This window comes from Mytilus galloprovincialis, chromosome 12 (assembly GCF_965363235.1).
Source record: "Mytilus galloprovincialis chromosome 12, xbMytGall1.hap1.1, whole genome shotgun sequence".
Taxonomy (NCBI): domain Eukaryota; kingdom Metazoa; phylum Mollusca; class Bivalvia; order Mytilida; family Mytilidae; genus Mytilus; species Mytilus galloprovincialis.
In genome coordinates, this window is record NC_134849.1 from 53,385,703 (window position 1) to 53,403,885 (window position 18,183).

An 18,183-nucleotide genomic window follows, 5' to 3' on the forward strand; every position below is an offset into this window, starting at 1 on the left:
ATCAGAAGCAATGCACAAAGATTCCCTTGACTAAACCTACACTTAACATGTGTACCTATTCATAGAACAACAGAATCAATACACGACGATCCCTTTGACTAAACCTACACTTAACATGTGTACCTATTCATAGAACAACAGAATCAATACACGACGATCCCTTTGACTAAACCTACACTTAACATGTGTACCTATTCATAGAACAACAGAAGCAATGCACGACGATCCCTTTGACTAAACCTACACTTAACATGTGTACCTATTCATAGAACAACAGAAGCAATGCACGAAGATTCCCTTGACTAAACCTACACTAAACATGTGTACCTGTTCACAAAAACGGATTACAACACTTCCGGTAAAGTAATTGCAAAATTTATTTAGACAAGTATGAACGGATGGCACATGTGGAGCAGGATCTGCGTACACATTCAGAGCACCTGATATCACCCCCTGTTTTTGGTTGGGTTCGTGCATGTTGCTCAGTTTTTAGCTTTCTATGTTGTTTCTTGTGTACTATTATTATGTGTCTGTTTGTATTGGCGTTGTCAATGTATCTTTCGTCCCTCTTCTACGACACATGTTGACCTCAAAATGTCATTTATAAAACAAATATATAGCAGATCACAACACAGACAAAACGTTTACATGTGATATATATATATATATATATATATTGTCCATATAGAATATCAGAACATTTTTCAATTTCAGATTATAAAGATAATTTTAATTTGTCTTGAAAGTCTGTTGCTAACGTATCAGTCTGAGAGACTCCTTTTGTCTGAAAATAAATAAACAGTGTTGTAGCGTATCAGACTCCTTTTGTCTGAAAATAAATTAACAATGGCAGGAAAATCAGGATGATGTATCTTTGGTGTGACATTGATATTGTATTTACTTGATATATGAATAAGTTAGTTTTGCTTTGGTTAATAAGAGTAGAACAAAAATCAAGGTAAAAAAAACTTCCCCGCTAACCCATTTGTTGGAATAGAATCACGGTTACATCTTAAATATCAAACGATGAAACCAGTGTTTAAAACATAGCTATAGTTATGACAAGCACAGCTAGTCTTATCATAATCTTAACAGTGGTCCTACACGTTATGACATAGAATAAAAAATACCAGCTAAAGCGAAACATTTCTTACTAAAATTTGGTCCTTATCAGCAATCCGCTAAAACAAATCTGTAGATCATAATTCGGTATTTAATATACAACATTAAGTTGAACGGACTGTATAACAATAGTTTACATACATGTATAAGTTGGTGGCAATATTTGTTTCAGAGAAACCACTAACGGTACAGGGGCGGATCCAGCGATTTTAAAAGGGGGTCCAACTATAAGTCCCCATTCAAATGCATTAATCGGCCAAAAAAAGGGGGTCCAACGCCCCGGACCCCCCCCCCCCCCCCCCCGGATCCGCCACTGTGGTATAGGTTTATGGTATATGGTATGCAGCTGTATGAGCAATTTGGTATGCATGCTCTAGTACAATGAAGATTATTGGCTGCCCCCTCAACCACATTCTTCAGACTTTGAAATTTTTGCATAAAGTATACTATGTAGTATATGACTTAAAGTTTAAGATGAGATCAGTTTGATAGTTAGATACTTTACCTCAGTTGACTCTTGTTTCTTTTCAAATATTTGTCTCAAAGATTCAACAGAACCTAACCTGGTTCTAGTATTGTTTGCAATGCCTTCTGATCTTTGTTTAATATCTGAAAGCAAATTATGCAGTATCTAATATCTTTATCGAAACATCTCTATGAACCACTATTGGGGACCCTCATGGCGCTGTCAAAGTAATCACATAATCAGAATTGTTTGACGATATAATCACATAATCATTAGTTATTATTTTTAACAAAAAATGAAATAACAAGAATGTGTCCTCAGTACACGAATGCCCCACTCGCACTATCATTTTCTATGTTCAGTGGACCGTGAAATTGGGGTAAAATCTCTAATTTGGCATTAAAATTAGAAAGATCATATCATAGGGAACATGTGTACCAAGTTTGAAGTCGATTGGACTTCAACTTCATCAAAAACTACCTCGACCAAAAACTTTAACCTGAAGCGGGACAGACGGACGGACGAACGGACGGACAGACAGACAGACGGACGGACGAACGAACGGACAGACGGACGGACGCACAGACCAGAAAACATAATGCCCCTCTACTATCGTAGGTGGGGCATAAAAAAGAATACAGTCTTAGATTATCAAATAATCATATAATATAAACGGTCAAGTAATCACATAATAAAAAAAACACGAAGAGGCTTAAAACTTCAGAATCAAGGACACATATATAAGATAAATTATGTCTCTTCAGTGATCCCCGAAAACCTCTAGGTCACAACTTCAAAATATTTTGGCTGCCATCTTGAATGAAGAATTATCAGATGATACTAATTTTAGATTATTTGTTGGTGTCTAAAAGCGCTAAACAGCAGCTATATATATCATGGTAGCAATTTGTTTTATAGTTGGAGAAGTCCGGAGTATCGGTCGAAAATCACCAACTTTTGACCAGAATAGACCATTTTTGTCATTAAAGATCGAAGTCGAATCCAACTCGGCATTTTCAGTGGTCGGTTTCAAAAGAGGTTACACACTCGATGAACTACTTAAACTACTCCGTCATCGAAAACCCCGTGAAATGTTATTCTTGAAAACCAAAAATCGGTTTCCTAAACTCTGCAAACCTCCGAAGAAATCATTTCGATAAATATCAGAATTTATATGTTTCGAGACTGGTAATATGAATACGCCTTCTGACATACATTTGTATATTGAAATATAACGCATCTCATTGTTTTCATTTCAGGGGGAAAACAAAAATCATTTGCCGATTTCTCTTTAAATTTCAACGTGAATAAGAGATAGATTTTCGTCTTCTAATATATTGTAACCTCTGCTCTTTAATATATTTTTTTCTTTTTTTTCTCTCTCATTCATTTGTTAATTTTAGAGTGACGTTATTTATTAGCTGTACAGTTTAAAACTATACAAGGACATTGGTCCAAAATTCCTCTTTTCAAATCCGTATACAGAGATTAGGGTAAAAACGTTAGACTTAATACATAATCATGTGACAGTGGACTGATACTTTATCTGTTTTCTCGTGAGGGTCTGGCTGAGGTTTACATAATAGAGAATAATGTACAAAAAGTGCAGAAATAGAAAAAAAAATAAAGAATAAAGAATAACGGAGGGATAACATGTAAATACAAGAGGGAAATTGGCAAAACAAAGGAAAGGATATATATAAGATTACAAAACGAACAAAGGAAAGGATATATATAAGATTACAAAACGAAATGACGGACTTTTTCGTGGAGTTCCGTATTTTTTGTTTTACTTTTCACCAGTTCGTTTTATTAAAATGTATTTATACCTTGTATATTTGATTGGTCTTCCTCAGGAAACACATCTGAAATTGTACTAGAACAAGTACTGTGATTAGGACTGTTCTCTCTATGATTCTCAGTGTCTTCCACATGTACAGCAAATATTGGGTTGTTCTGTGTATAGACATCCTGCTGACTGTCAACGACAGATTCGTCTATGTCATTCTTAGTATTTGTGTTTGAATCTGGATGGGAAACTTTGAGTTCTAAAAGAAATAGACGTAAATTATGTTTATTTCATAAAATTCACAGCAATAATGTTCCAGAATATTATTATAATACTAGAAACCGTTCTCACTATAGAGTACCAAGATGTAGATTGGACATGTTTTCTAAATCTTTTTTCCCTTCTTCAATTCGTGCATGGAATTTATTACCGTTAGATATTAGATCCATACAATCATCTCCAAATATCAAAAACACAATCCGCCGAAACTATATTTCATTTTTGGGACCTAGTTATTATTTTATTGGAAACAGGTTGGGAAATATACTGCATATACAATTACGCAAAGATGTTGTCCCTTAAAAGCTGATTTATACCGAGTTAATTTAGTAATTGAAGTGACCCAAGTTGTGAATGTGGGTGTACATTAGAAGATACGATTTTTTTCTTAGAATGTCCACTCTACATAAATTTTAGAAATCAGCTCTTTGAAAACATTCAACACTTAGCTGCTATCTCAATCGATCATATTTTATTTGGAACAGACGAAATTATACTGTTGGACAAAACACAATCCGTTTCAGAAATGTACATAGTTATTTATATACGCTACACAAAAAGATTCTTTGATTAATATTGCTATATCTTAAAGTGTACTTGTATCCAACTGTTACTGTTTGAACATAATATATTAATTATATATATTTTTTCATATCGTACTGAATTATATAATTGCTGTCATCTTGAAATTTTGTATATTGTACTTATTTTGAGAGGCTTGTCTTAAAGGTGTTATAACTTGCTTCCCATCCTATTATATTTTAGACAGTAAAATATGTTTAGGTAAACTTAACTACTAGTAGAACAGATGTTTTGACTCTGACTGATTTCAAATATACCTGTTTCCGTACCAAAGCACTGACTGTCCTCTAACATGCTACTACTAATACACACTTTCTGATTTTGTAGATCTTCGTTAAAAGCATCCATTTTCAAACTATTATGATCAGTTTCACTTTTATAGTGACTGTTCTCAAGAGTAACATTCATCTTTTAGAGGTATGTTTTGTCACATGATTTTGTAGAACTGAGCATGCCCAGTTTTACAATTGTCTGTTGAACTGGGCATGCATTGATTTACAATTTTCATATGATCTGTACGTTATGCACAATTCTCCAGGAAATTGTACAAACGAGCAGTTCATATATATGCATGTAAAACAATGAAGCCTAGCCTTTCCTGTTAACTGCAAAAAATAGACGGCCAATCTTAATATATTTTTGAATCTTGGTGGCATTTTACATCAACAAAGGATTTGTATAGTAAGACTATATAACAATCATTGAATCAACATTTTTAACTGCTGCATGGCCATATAACTTTTTTGTTTGTTCTAGGCCTAAGTTCGTGTAACAGAACGTAACAAATATGAAAAATACATTGATAATTCTAGCGCTCTGTGTCCGTATATTCATAAAACTACTATAGTTAAGATTTGTAAGCATACGGGCCCTAGCTGGAACCTATTACTAGTAGACATTCATAGAAAACACGAAACATTAGACGGAATGTATAGCTATCCATTTATGGAGTAGTGTACTTATAAAAGTTTATCTGTGAATATCATTTTAGGTAATTACAGATAATATTAAAAGCCTCAGCCAAATATTATGGGTGATCCGAGATGGATACAGTCAGCGGATGATATGGAGAAGTGGTCTACAAATACCAAAGTATGTTTGCCACTGTTAGAAAAGCCCATTGAGAAGATGAGTCTTATAGACCTAAGGACAACTATTCCTCAACTGTTAAGAGCGGAAAGAGGCAGGAAACCCGTCGGATGGGGAAAAAACAATTGTATTCCAGTATGGTGGCCGTTGGATGCATTACCTTTCAAGAATGTAAATCAGAAGCCACAAGACTTTGAAGGTACAAGACTGATCATTTTTCTTCATTATGTTATATGTTCAAAGGCTTTTGAGGCACGGTTTTGCCTTTCAAGCTTTCCTTTATTTTTTTTATGTTTAATATATTTGTTGAGTATAGAAATCGACCACCATTATTTCCTATAGCCAAATGACTCGGTCTGGTATAAAGCTGGTATAAAAAATTTCGGCAACAATTAAATGTTCCGTCCGGTTGTGAGTGAATTTGTTCATTTTACTGACTTAAAATATTAGTATTCCCATTGTCCGTTTTAATTCTAGCATTAGTCACGGTACAATTCCATGAAAGGTCTTCACTTTGAGAGTTTGATCAAAACGATATGAAAATCCATCATGACATATATAGATATAGGAATATGCATTTTTTACTTTAAATCAAGGATTTGTATAGTTAGATATACAAATCCTTGCTTAAATAAATTAAAAGTCTCTAAAACTTAAAACTCTGTCTAAGACTTTGTTAATGTGAACTAACTAATGCCAAATATAAGTTGATTTTATTTACGTAATGCTTACTTCTCACTAAAATTACAGGTAAACGACTATATGTAAAAAGCGCAAATGTCCGGTCAATTTAATATAGGTGAATCAAAATTTAAAGTGCAAATGTCCATAGTGTTTGAAGCGCAAATGTCATATCGATTTACAGGTAAAAAAGCGCAAACGTCCTGTGCCCGAGTATTTATATAATACCTGTATTTAATTCCTTTACTTGACCATTAGCATGGTTAAAGAAATTATTGCCAGGGGCACTGTGAGGTGACACTTCCAGGTATTCAAGCGATTTCCTGTCGGGCTTCAAACTCTTATTAGAGGTTTCTCAACATCTTACGAACGGACGAAACTCTACGAACGTATCGTTAAGGAGCAGTGATTTTGTTATAATATAATCCACAATAAATTTCTACCGATATTGCACTTTGTTTAAAGATAACAGTTAACAATTTCAAAGTCTTTTTGCAACCTTGCATTTTATTTTTGTTGCTAAGCATTTGTGTTCCAACTTATTTTCTGGATTTGAATGTTACGAAAGAATACGTTGAGTTTCGTGTGTTAACATGTTGATTATATGCGTTCGATTTATCTCCCTTATCCAATTAGAAATAACATGGTCAGTAAAACATATAAAACATGCACAAAAAGAAAAAAATAAACGAATTGGCATGAAAAAAAAAAAACAACAAAAAAACCAAATAAAAAATAAATACATTTCAGAACATCTTTTTAACGTGTTAACTGTTAAATATTTATTCTAATGTTTCCCTTTAGTTATCTTCTTGAGTTTGTTTAGCTGGAATATAAAGTACTTATGATCATTTAAGGTCAAGAAGTGTTCATTTTGGATTTTAGAGTTGGGGCAACGAATGTACCCCGGATACGAGGATGTTTTTTTTTTTACAAATGAAAAACCAGAGGCGTTCACGTCTAGATTATTTTGACCTCATGTTTGCGAAAGACCTTCTTCCATTGAGCAGGTGATCCTTGATAAGTTTAAAAAATTCCTATCCCCTTCCATTCCAAAGTTCTATATTAACCCTTTTTCGTACATGTACTTAGAAATTCGAAGGAATGGTGTCGTGTTTATCCAACCTCTTGTACGATTGCTGTCCTGGGTCTAAATATTCTATATTCTTCGCCATAATTTATTGATCAATTAGATTTTCAACTGTTTGGAATAAAGCGTTAATAGTATATCATATTATAATACATGTATATCAAGTCAAAATAATATTTTTACGACTCAAAATGGTCTTACAAAATCCAGAATGTATATCTATACTAAAATTACGAGGTCCAATTTGTCAGCCGTCATCGGGTAAAAACGACAAATCAAAGAATTCAACTCTATATAGAACTAATATAGGACGATGGTGTAGATTAAAAATTACACCACTCCAGACCCTTTTGTTTTCCACATAATTAATATTGCCAATAATTAACAAGTTCCGGGTCAAATCCGATACCGATACCAATAGTATATTCATCTGTTAGCTATTACCTTATCTGTACGTTCCGCATTTGACAGGCGCACCACCAAACGGTGCATTTAGGATTTTGCTATATACACGGGTCATAATCAAAGGGCTGACACTACTAAATTCTATCATTGTCAAATTGTTCCCTATTGTAGTTTTATTCAGCAACCAGCAAGACTTTCTCAGATAACTAATATAGGACGATGCTGTTTATTAAAAAATACTCCATTCCTGGATAGCCAGGACCTTTTGTTTTCCAAATAATTAATATTACCAATAATTGATAAGTTCCAGGTCGACGGGTTCAAAAAAAAAAGATTTGAAAGCCAAAAAAAAAAACTGTGTATCTTATAATCGACATGACTTTATCAGATGACAATACCAATTACTAAAATAAGGCTTAGGCATAGTTATATACTTTAAGTCAGTCACGGACCCGCGATATCACGGGTGTGTACTTGTTTAGTTTAACATTTTAAACCTGTTTAGGGGAGATGTATTACTTGACAAGAACAATATAAATGTAGGACAAAATCGGACGAAATTTGTTCAAAGAAAACGGTACCAAGCATGTGACTAAAAGACGGGTATGTAACAAAGGTATCGCAATTGCTGATGGATTGGTTGATAGCTACTGTTTTATCAACGTTCAGTGACAAGTATCTCATGCATATTGAAAGACCAAACTAAGTTGGGCAGACGACAAAAGCAAAATTGTGATAAATTCGTTGTTCAAAATTTATTTCCAAGTGTTATTTATGAAGTCAAACATGTATACTGAAAGTAAATTTTACTATTATTTATTGAACAAAATAAAAAGATCAAAACCGCTAAAAGAAATTAAACCCGGTGAATGACACTCCTTGGTAGATTTGTGTTTTGCTGACCTTTATTGATATTACGTTATAAAACAATTATTTAAATTAAATATACAATAATTTAACTTTTGAGGGGGGGGGGGGGTGTAACAATACAGGGTTATAGTATTTTGAAGCTTTTTTGAAGCATTCAAATATAATGAAACGTATGATAATTTTTACGAATACAAAGAAAAAGCAAGTCTGCCCAAAAATTATTGATATTCAGTCAAAGAAACATGTATAGTGTGTACATTGTAAACGTAAACCAGAAGTCGTATAGATGTCTCTTCTTATGACAGCCACCATGCATGCAATCACTTCTACGATTATAAATCAGCGATTTACCATTCATGCAATAATATTGTGTCGAATGTGATCGAGATGCCCTTATTAGGTAATTCAAAGTCTCGGACACTTATTTTTTTTCCAGAACACGTTATAGTTTATATCTGAGCCATATAAAACATGTATTATATCTGGGACTATAATACTTTAGTATAATAGTTCCTGATTATATTCTCTGTTAATATGCATCCTTCTTTTATTATTAAAAGTCTTGTTTTTTACTTAAACACTTTACACCGTATATCGGCACTGTCGATAATCTTTCAAAAAGCAAATTTAAGTTTCAACCTTTAAAACGTGTATGTCAGATCAATTGACCACATGACAAGAAATTATACAATAAACATTGGTCACGCACGACAGATTCCGATGTAAGACACGTGCCGTTACAATAGCCAGTTTACACGCATCAGCGCACACAGGTTTGTCGACTTGTGGCCAGTTGATTGGAGGATAGTAACAGAAACCCACGCCTACCTTTAACTGACACCTAATCAAATGCCTTTACAGATATTTTGTTGCGTATTCAATATTTGAAAAAGTTTAGACTCTTAATTCAAACTTAGAAGTAGAGGAGTATAGAATATGCCCGTAATGCAATTTTCAATACATTTTATACATTATTTCACGTACCTAGTGAGGAAAAAATACAAATTTGCAAATTACAAATATTTCGAAATTCTGATTATGCTAATAACGGAATAGAAACTAAGTGGATATCATATATGAAAAATGTTTTTGATAATATTACGGTCTGATCTGTGGTATGATTATGTTCAATATTATATAATGCACAGTTTGAGATAAACGGGTGTCATTGTGTTAAACAAAAACCCAAAGACCAGTTTCAACAAGAATGCTTTGCTGTTATTACAGAATTGTCGTATTTTTAAAAAGAATTAATAATTTGAAAACTAATTTTCATAATGACATATTTACCTTACTAAATTCATATTATGCAAATAAAGATGTGGTAGTCAGTCACCACTTGCCGATTGAATCTGGAAGGTGACAGGATTTAAAGAGAGAAAACATAATCTGCCGTCTCTGTGACACAAACAACATTGGTGACGAGTACCATTACATTATGAATTGTAGAACATTTTAACTATAGAAAGAAGGAAATTTTTACGGAACTACTGTTAGTCAAACCCTAATATCTTTAAAGTTGATCAACAGTTAAACTAATCAAATAATTCCTCTAAACTTTAAATTACACGAAGAATGCATACGAGTAAAGTACAAGTGAATATATCATAAAGATTATATTTAATCCTGATTCGTCCTTGGAAATGGAAAACTCTGGATTCTCTTTGATATTTACCTGAGAGATCATAAAAGAAAAATCTAACAAGACTTTCAAAAGTTTGTCAAAAATGAAAAGAAATAAAAGATTTTTGTGTAGACGAGTAACAACATTGCATTAGCATGATTAGGAAAGGAGTAGGTCCGGTAAGGACCGATTTGGCCTCAAATTTCAGGTTCATCTGACGAAAGATTTTGACCACTTTTTAAACACTTAAGTGTCTATTTTATTTGAATTAATTAGTTTATGTGAAAGATTTTAACAGATTTAGTCATTAAAAACGATCCGATTCAAGCTCAAATATGAAAAATCTACCTAATATTCCGAAAAATGTCACTTTTCAGATGGTTTTTGGTAAAAATGAAAGTGGCCGCATCCGTGTTCATCCTCAACCTTTATATATGTTATGTATTATCATAAAATACAACTTATATTTCAATATTAAGGATGAACACGAATGCGGCCACTTTCGTTTTGCACGAAAACCGTCTAAAATTTAACTAAAATGCTAGAATTATTAGGATTTCAGTAATTAAGCATGACTTAATGGTGCTAGTACCATATATATGTGCATTGTATTGTCAAAAACAGCCCATATTTATGTAGCGGAAGCATTCTACTGTGCAATAAATAACTAAAGGTTTACATTTTAACAATTTTGTAAAACTGCTATATTTTGGGGCCAAAAAGGGGTCTTACTGAACCTACTCCTTTGACAAAATGAATGAAATAAACTTTTAAAAAATAAGTGCACATCTTTCTAGTGGCGAAAACCACGCATATCGAGTTACGTCGACGAAAGAGAATAAGTACATTAATAACAAGAAGTAATTGTAACAGGATGCTGTTACGAAGTCTCCCAAACAAAGCTCCCATAACTCGCCATTCATATGGTCCCATGTTCATTTGATTTGATTTTTTGTCCCACACAGGAATATATATGGATTACGAGTAGTGATCTCCACCATTTACAAGTATTCAAACAGGAGGGGGTGGTGGTGACCCCAGGGAATTTACCTACATTTCATTTCATTTGTTTTATAGTCCCTTACAAGAATGTATATGGTTTAAGGGTGGGGATCTGGACCGTTTACAAGATAATAGCCCATTCTCAAATTGAACGGGGTGGGGCAACCCCCAGGAACTTCCCTTTAATTTCATTTGATTAGCTTTATTGTCCCATACAAGAATATATATGGTTTAGGGGTGGGGATGTTGACCGTTTACAAGTTTTCAAACAAGAGGGGGTGGGGTGACCCCCTAGGGACTTCCCTCTTATTTCATTTCATTTGTTTTATTGTCCCCTACAAGAATATATATGGTTTAGGGGTGGGGATGTTGACCGTTTACAAGTTTTCAAACAAGAGGGTATGGGGTGACCCCCTACGGAATTGCCTTTTATTTCATTTCATTTGTTTTATTGTCCCCTACAAGAATATATATGGTTTAGGGGTGGGGATTTTGACCGTTTACAAGTTTTCAAATAAGAGGGGGTGGGGTGACCCCCTAGGAACTTCCCTTTAATTTCATTTCATTTGTTTTATTGTCCCCTACAAGAATATATATGGTTTAGGGGTGGGGATGTTGACCGTTTACAAGTTTTCAAACAAGAGGGGGTGGGGATGACCCCCTAGGGACTTCCCTTTAATTTAATTTAATTTATTTTATTGTCCCCTACAAGAATATATGTAGTTTAGGGGTGGGGATCTGGACTGTTTACAAGATAATAACACATTCTCAAATTGACTAGGGTGGGGATGACCCCCTGCGACCTCCCATTAATTTCATTTGATTTGTTTTATCGTCCCATTCAAGAATATATATGGTTTAGGGGTGGGGATGTTGACCGTTTACAAAATATAAGCATATTCTCAAATTGAAGGGGGTGGGGATGAACTCCCAGGGACTCCCCCTATATTTCATGTGATTTGTTTTATTGTCCTATAATCAATTCTGAAGACTGCATGTATCTATCACTTACAATTTTCAATTTATATTCATTTGAAAATTTTAGAAAATAAAATCCCATAGGGTTCTATAGTAAACCCCTTCCTCCTTTCAACCCCCCAAAATACCCCTTAATAGACCCCAATGCACAAACGAAAGATTGATGGCTCACCTAGACATATTAGTCTACCATTTTATGAAATTCTAAGTCAATCTGACAAGCGGTTTTGGAGAAACGCTACGGACAAGTTCATTTTTTAAAGTGGCGGAAGAAGAAGAAGAAGAAGAAGAACTAGATTTGCCATTGCAAGCAATAGCGGATGGCACCCTTCCCCTACTGCCAGGCAAGCGGCAACCATTTAGAAAAATCCAAAGTCAAAGAGTGCATCCACACATGCAAATTATCATCTTTGTAACTACAAAAAAATATTAGGAAATTGAAACGATATCATCATTTATATTAGGAACCTCAATTTAGTGAAATGAACCATGTATTCAATGTTCTAACAGCCTTTAGAAGATTGTACAGTATATACAAAGGTAATCAAAATCATTATTTACATCAAGTCAGTACAAATATACTTGTTTCGTACGGAACATGGTTAAACATTAGAAAATGAAAACGATAACATTATGTTAACATCCCGAACCTCGATTTGGTGAAGGGAACAAGGTATTTGGTGTTCTTGTAGCCGTTAAAACATGGTTAAGTACAGTATATACAAAGGATGTCAAAAACATTATGTACCTTAAAAAGGTGAGTACGAAGAGATCCAGCGGGCACTGAACGCAGTGAAGACATTCAACTGGTAAATATTTTTTAAAATGTCATTGACATTTCAAACCTTTATTTGGTAAAGTGAACAATTCATTTATGTGTTAAAGAAGTCGTTTAAAGATGGTAAAATATAGCCAACAGAAAATAACAACATTATGTACATGAAAGGTAAGTACGAATAATATTGATTTCATTCAGAACATTGTAAAACATAAGGAAATCATTATTTACATCCCCAACCTCATTTTGGTGAAGGGAATAATGTGTTGGCTGTTTTTGTAGCCGTTAAAAGATGGTAACTTATATAAAAAAGATGTCCAAAACATTATGTACATCAAAGGTAAGAACGAATAAACTGGTTTCATTCAGAACATGGTTAAACATTAGGAAATCATTATTTACATCCCAAACCTGATTTTGGTGAAGGGAACAATGTATTTACTGTTCTTGTAGCCGTTAAAAGATGGTAAAGTATATACAAAGGATGTCAAAAACATTATATACACCAAAGGTAACAACGAATAAACTGGTTTCATTCAGAACATGGTTAAACATTAGGAAATCATTATTTACATCCCCAACCTCATTTTGGTGAAGGGAACAATGTATTTACTGTTCTTGTAGCCGTTAAAAGATGGTAAAGTATAAACAAAGGATGTCTAAAACATTATATACATCAAAGGTAAGTACGAATAAACTGGTTTCATTCAGAACATGGTAAAACATTAGGAAATCATTATTTACATCCCAACGTCATTTTGGTGAAGGGAACAATTTATTTACTGTTCTTGTAGCCGTTAAAAGATAGTAAAGTATAAACAAAGGATGTCAAAAACATTATATACATCAAAGGTAAGTACGAATAAACTGGTTTCATTCAGAACATGGCAAAACATTAGGAAATCATTATTTACATCCCCAACCTCATTTTGGTCAAGGGAACAATGTATTTACTGTTCTTGTAGCCGTTAAAAGATGGTAAAGTATAAACAAAGTTAACATATAGCCAACAGAAAATAACTACATTATGTACATGAAAGGTAAGTACGAATATATTGGTTTCATTCAGAATATGGTAAAACATTAGGAAATCATTATGTACACCCCCAACATCATTTGATGAAGGGGACAATGTCTTCAGTGTTTTGGTAGCCGTTCAAACATGGTAAAATAAAATCTAAACAAAAGAAATCAAAACAATTATTTACATGAAAAGTGAGTACGAAGAGATCCACCGGACACTGAACGCAATGAAGACATTCAACTTGGTAAATAGTTTTAAAATGTTATTTACATTTCAAACCTTGATTTGGTAAAGAGAACAATTCATTTAGTTGTCAAATCAGTCGTTTAAAGATGGTAAAATATAGCCAACAGAACAAAAACCATTATGTACATCAAAGGTAAGTACGAATATATTTGTTTCATTCAGAACATGGTAAAACATTAGGAAATCATTATTTACATCCCCAACCTCATTTTGGTGAAGGGGACAATGTATTTACTGTTCTTGTAGCCGTTAAAAGATGGTAAATTATATAAAAAGGATGTCAAAAACATTATATACATCAAAGGTAAGTACGAATAAACTGGTTTCATTCAGAACATGGTAAAACATTAGGAAATCATTATTTACATCCCAAACCTGATTTTGGTCAAGGGAACAATGTATTTACTGTTCTTGAAGCCGTTAAAAGATGGTAAAGTATAAACAAAGGATGTGAAAAACATTATGTACATCAAAGGTAAGAACGAATAAACTGGTTTCATTCAGAACATGGTAAATTATTAGGAAATCATTAAATAATCCTCAACCTCAATTTGGTGAAGGGAACAATGTATTTACTGTTGTAGCGTTAAAAGATGGTAAAGTATATACAAAGAATGTGAAAAAACATTATGTACATCAAAGGTAAGTATGAATATATTGGTTTCGTTCAGAACATGGTAAAACATTAGGAAATGAAAACAAAAACATTATATACATCAAAGGTATTAGAGTACGAATAAACTGGTTTCATTCAGAATATGGTAAAACATTAGGAAATCATTATGTACATCCCCAACATCATTTGATGAAGGGGACAATGTCTTCAGTGTTTTGGTAGCCGTTCAAACATGGTAAAATAAAATCTAAACAAAAGAAATCAAAAACATTATTTACATGAAAAGTGAGTACGAAGAGATCCACCGGGCACTGAACGCAATGAAGACATTCAACTTGGTAAATAGTTTTAAAATGTTATTTACATTTCAAACCTTGATTTGGTAAAGAGAACAATTCATTTAGTTGTCAAATCAGTCGTTTAAAGATGGTAAAATATAGCCAACAGAACAAAAACCATTATGTACATCAAAGGTAAGTACGAATATATTTGTTTCATTCAGAACATGGTAAAACATTAGGAAATCATTATTTACATCCCAAACCTGATTTTGGTCAAGGGAACAATGCATTTACTGTTCTTGTAGCCGTTAAAAGATGGTAAAGTATAAACAAAGGATGTGAAAAACATTATGTACATCAAAGGTAAGAACGAATAAACTGGTTTCATTCAGAACATGGTAAATTATTAGGAAATCATTAATTACATCCTCAACCTCAATTTGGTGAAGGGAACAATGTATTTACTGTTGTAGCGTTAAAAGATAGTAAAGTATCAACAAAGGATGTCAAAAACATTATATACATCAAAGGTAAGTACGAATAAACTGGTTTCATTCAGAACATGGTAAAACATTAGGAAATCATTATTTACATCCCAAACCTGATTTTGGTCAAGGGAACAATGCATTTACTGTTCTTGTAGCCGTTAAAAGATGGTAAAGTATAAACAAAGGATGTGAAAAACATTATGTACATCAAAGGTAAGAACGAATAAACTGGTTTCATTCAGAACATGGTAAATTATTAGGAAATCATTAATTACATCCTCAACCTCAATTTGGTGAAGGGAACAATGTATTTACTGTTGTAGCGTTAAAAGATGGTAAAGTATATACAAAGAATGTGAAAAACATTATGTACATCAAAGGTAAGTATGAATATATTGGTTTCGTTCAGAACATGGTAAAACATTAGGAAATGAAAACAAAAACATTATATACATCAAAGGTATTAGAGTACGAATAAACTGGTTTCATTCAGAACATGGTAAAACATTAGGAAATGAAAACAAAAACATTATTTACATCAAAGCTGAGTACGAAGAAATGCACAGGGTACTTAATACAGTGAAGATGTAGAAAATAGTTTCTAAAATGATATTTACATTGGCAACCTTGATTTGGTCAAGAGAACAATAAAGTAATGTGTTAAAGCAGTTGTTTAAAGATGGTAAAATATAGCAAACAGAAAATAAGAACATAATTTATGTACATGAACGGTAAGTACGAGTATATTGGTTTCATTCAGAACATGGTAAAACATAAAGAAATCATTATTTACATCCCCAACCTGAATTTGGTTAAGGGAACACTGTAGTAGCTGTTCAAACATGGTAGAATATGAACCAAAAAAATCTAAAACAGTATGTACATCAAAACTGAGTACAAAGAGATACCATGGGCGCTTAACGCAGTGAAGACTGTAGAAAATAGTATCAAAAATAATATGTACATTTCAAACCTTGATTTGGTAAAGAGAACAATTCATTTAGTTGTTAAAGCAGTCGTTTAAACATGTTAAAATATAGCCAACAGAAAACAACTACATTATGTACATGAAAGGTAAGTACGAATATATTGGTTTCATTCAGAATATGGTAAAACATTAGGAAATCATTATGTACATCCCCAACATCATTTGATGAAGGGGACAATGTCTTCAGTGTTTTGGTAGCCGTTCAAACATGGTAAAATAAAATCTAAACAAAAAAAATCGAAACAATTATTTACATGAAAAGTGAGTACGAAGAGATCCACCGGGCACTAAACGCAATGAAGACATTCAACTTGGTAAATAGTTTTAAAAATGTTATTTACATTTCAAACCTTGATTTGGTAAAGAGAACAATTCATTTAGTTGTCAAATCAGTCGTTTAAAGATGGTAAAATATAGCCAACAGAACAAAAACCATTATGTACATCAAAGGTAAGTACGAACGAATATATTTGTTTCATTCAGAACATGGTAAAACATTAGGAAATCATTATTTACATCCCCAACCTCATTTTGGTGAAGGGGACAATGTATTTACTGTTCTTGTAGCCGTTAAAAGATGGTAAATTATATAAAAAGGATGTCAAAAACATTATATACATCAAAGGTAAGTACGAATAAACTGGTTTCGTTCAGAACATGGTAAAACATTAGGAAATCATCATTTACATCCCCCACCTTATGTTGGTGAAGGGAACAATGTATTTACTGTTCTTGTAGCCGTTAAAAGATAGTAAAGTATCAACAAAGGATGTCAAAAACATTATGTACATCAAAGGTAAGAACGAATAAACTGGTTTCATTCAGAACATGGTAAAACATTAGGAAATCATTATTTACATCCCAAACCTCATTTTGGTCAAGGGAACAATGTATTAACTGTTCTTGTAGCCGTTAAAAGATAGTAAAGTATAAACAACGGATGTCAAAAACATTATGTAGATCAAAGGTAAGAACGAATAAACTGGTTTCATTCAGAACATGGTAAAACATTAGGAAATCATTATTTACATCCCCAGCCTCATTTTGGTGAAGGGGACAATGTATTTACTGTTCTTGTAGCCGTTAAAAGATGGCAAATTATATAAAAAGGATGTCAAAAACATTATATACATCAAAGGTAAGTACGAATAAACTGGTTTCGTTCAGAACATGGTAAAACATAAGGAAATCATCATTTACATCCCCCACCTTATGTTGGTGAAGGGAACAATGTATTTACTGTTTTTGTAGCCGTTAAAAGATAGTAAAGTATAAACAAAGGATGTCAAAAACATTATGTACATCAAAGGTAAGAACGAATAAACTGGTTTCATTCAGAACATGGTAAAACATTAGGAAATCATTATTTACATCCCAAACCTCATTTTAGTCAAGGGAACAATGTATTTATTGTTCTTGTAGCCGTTAAAAGATAGTAAAGTATAAACAAAGGATGTCAAAAACATTTTGTACATCAAAGGTAAGTAAGAATAAACTGGTTTCATTCAGAACATGGTAAAACATATGGAAATCATTATTTACATACCCAACCTCATTTTGGTCAAGGGAACAATGTATTTACTGTTGTAGCCGTTAAAAGATGGTAAAGTATATACAAAGGATGTTAAAAACATTAGGTACATCAAAGGTAAGTACAAATATATTGGTTTCGTTCAGAACATGGTAAAACATTTACATTTCAATCCTGGAGATGGTAAAGGGAACAATGTACTCACTGTTCTTATATTCGTTTTACCACGGTACTCAACAAACTTTCTAAAACTT

The 18,183-nt window shown here is 33.0% G+C and overlaps 1 long non-coding RNA gene across 1 annotated transcript; it reads right to left on the minus strand.

The window, feature by feature from the left end:
* Window positions 1-659: 659 nt before the first annotated feature.
* On the minus strand, window positions 660-3,521 carry LOC143054228 (uncharacterized). Its single transcript, XR_012971605.1, has 3 exons — window positions 3,418-3,521; window positions 1,628-1,731; window positions 660-784 (listed from the first exon to the last, which is right to left on the minus strand). It is a non-coding gene; the product is annotated as an uncharacterized LOC143054228 (long non-coding RNA).
* Window positions 3,522-18,183: the final 14,662 nt, after the last annotated feature.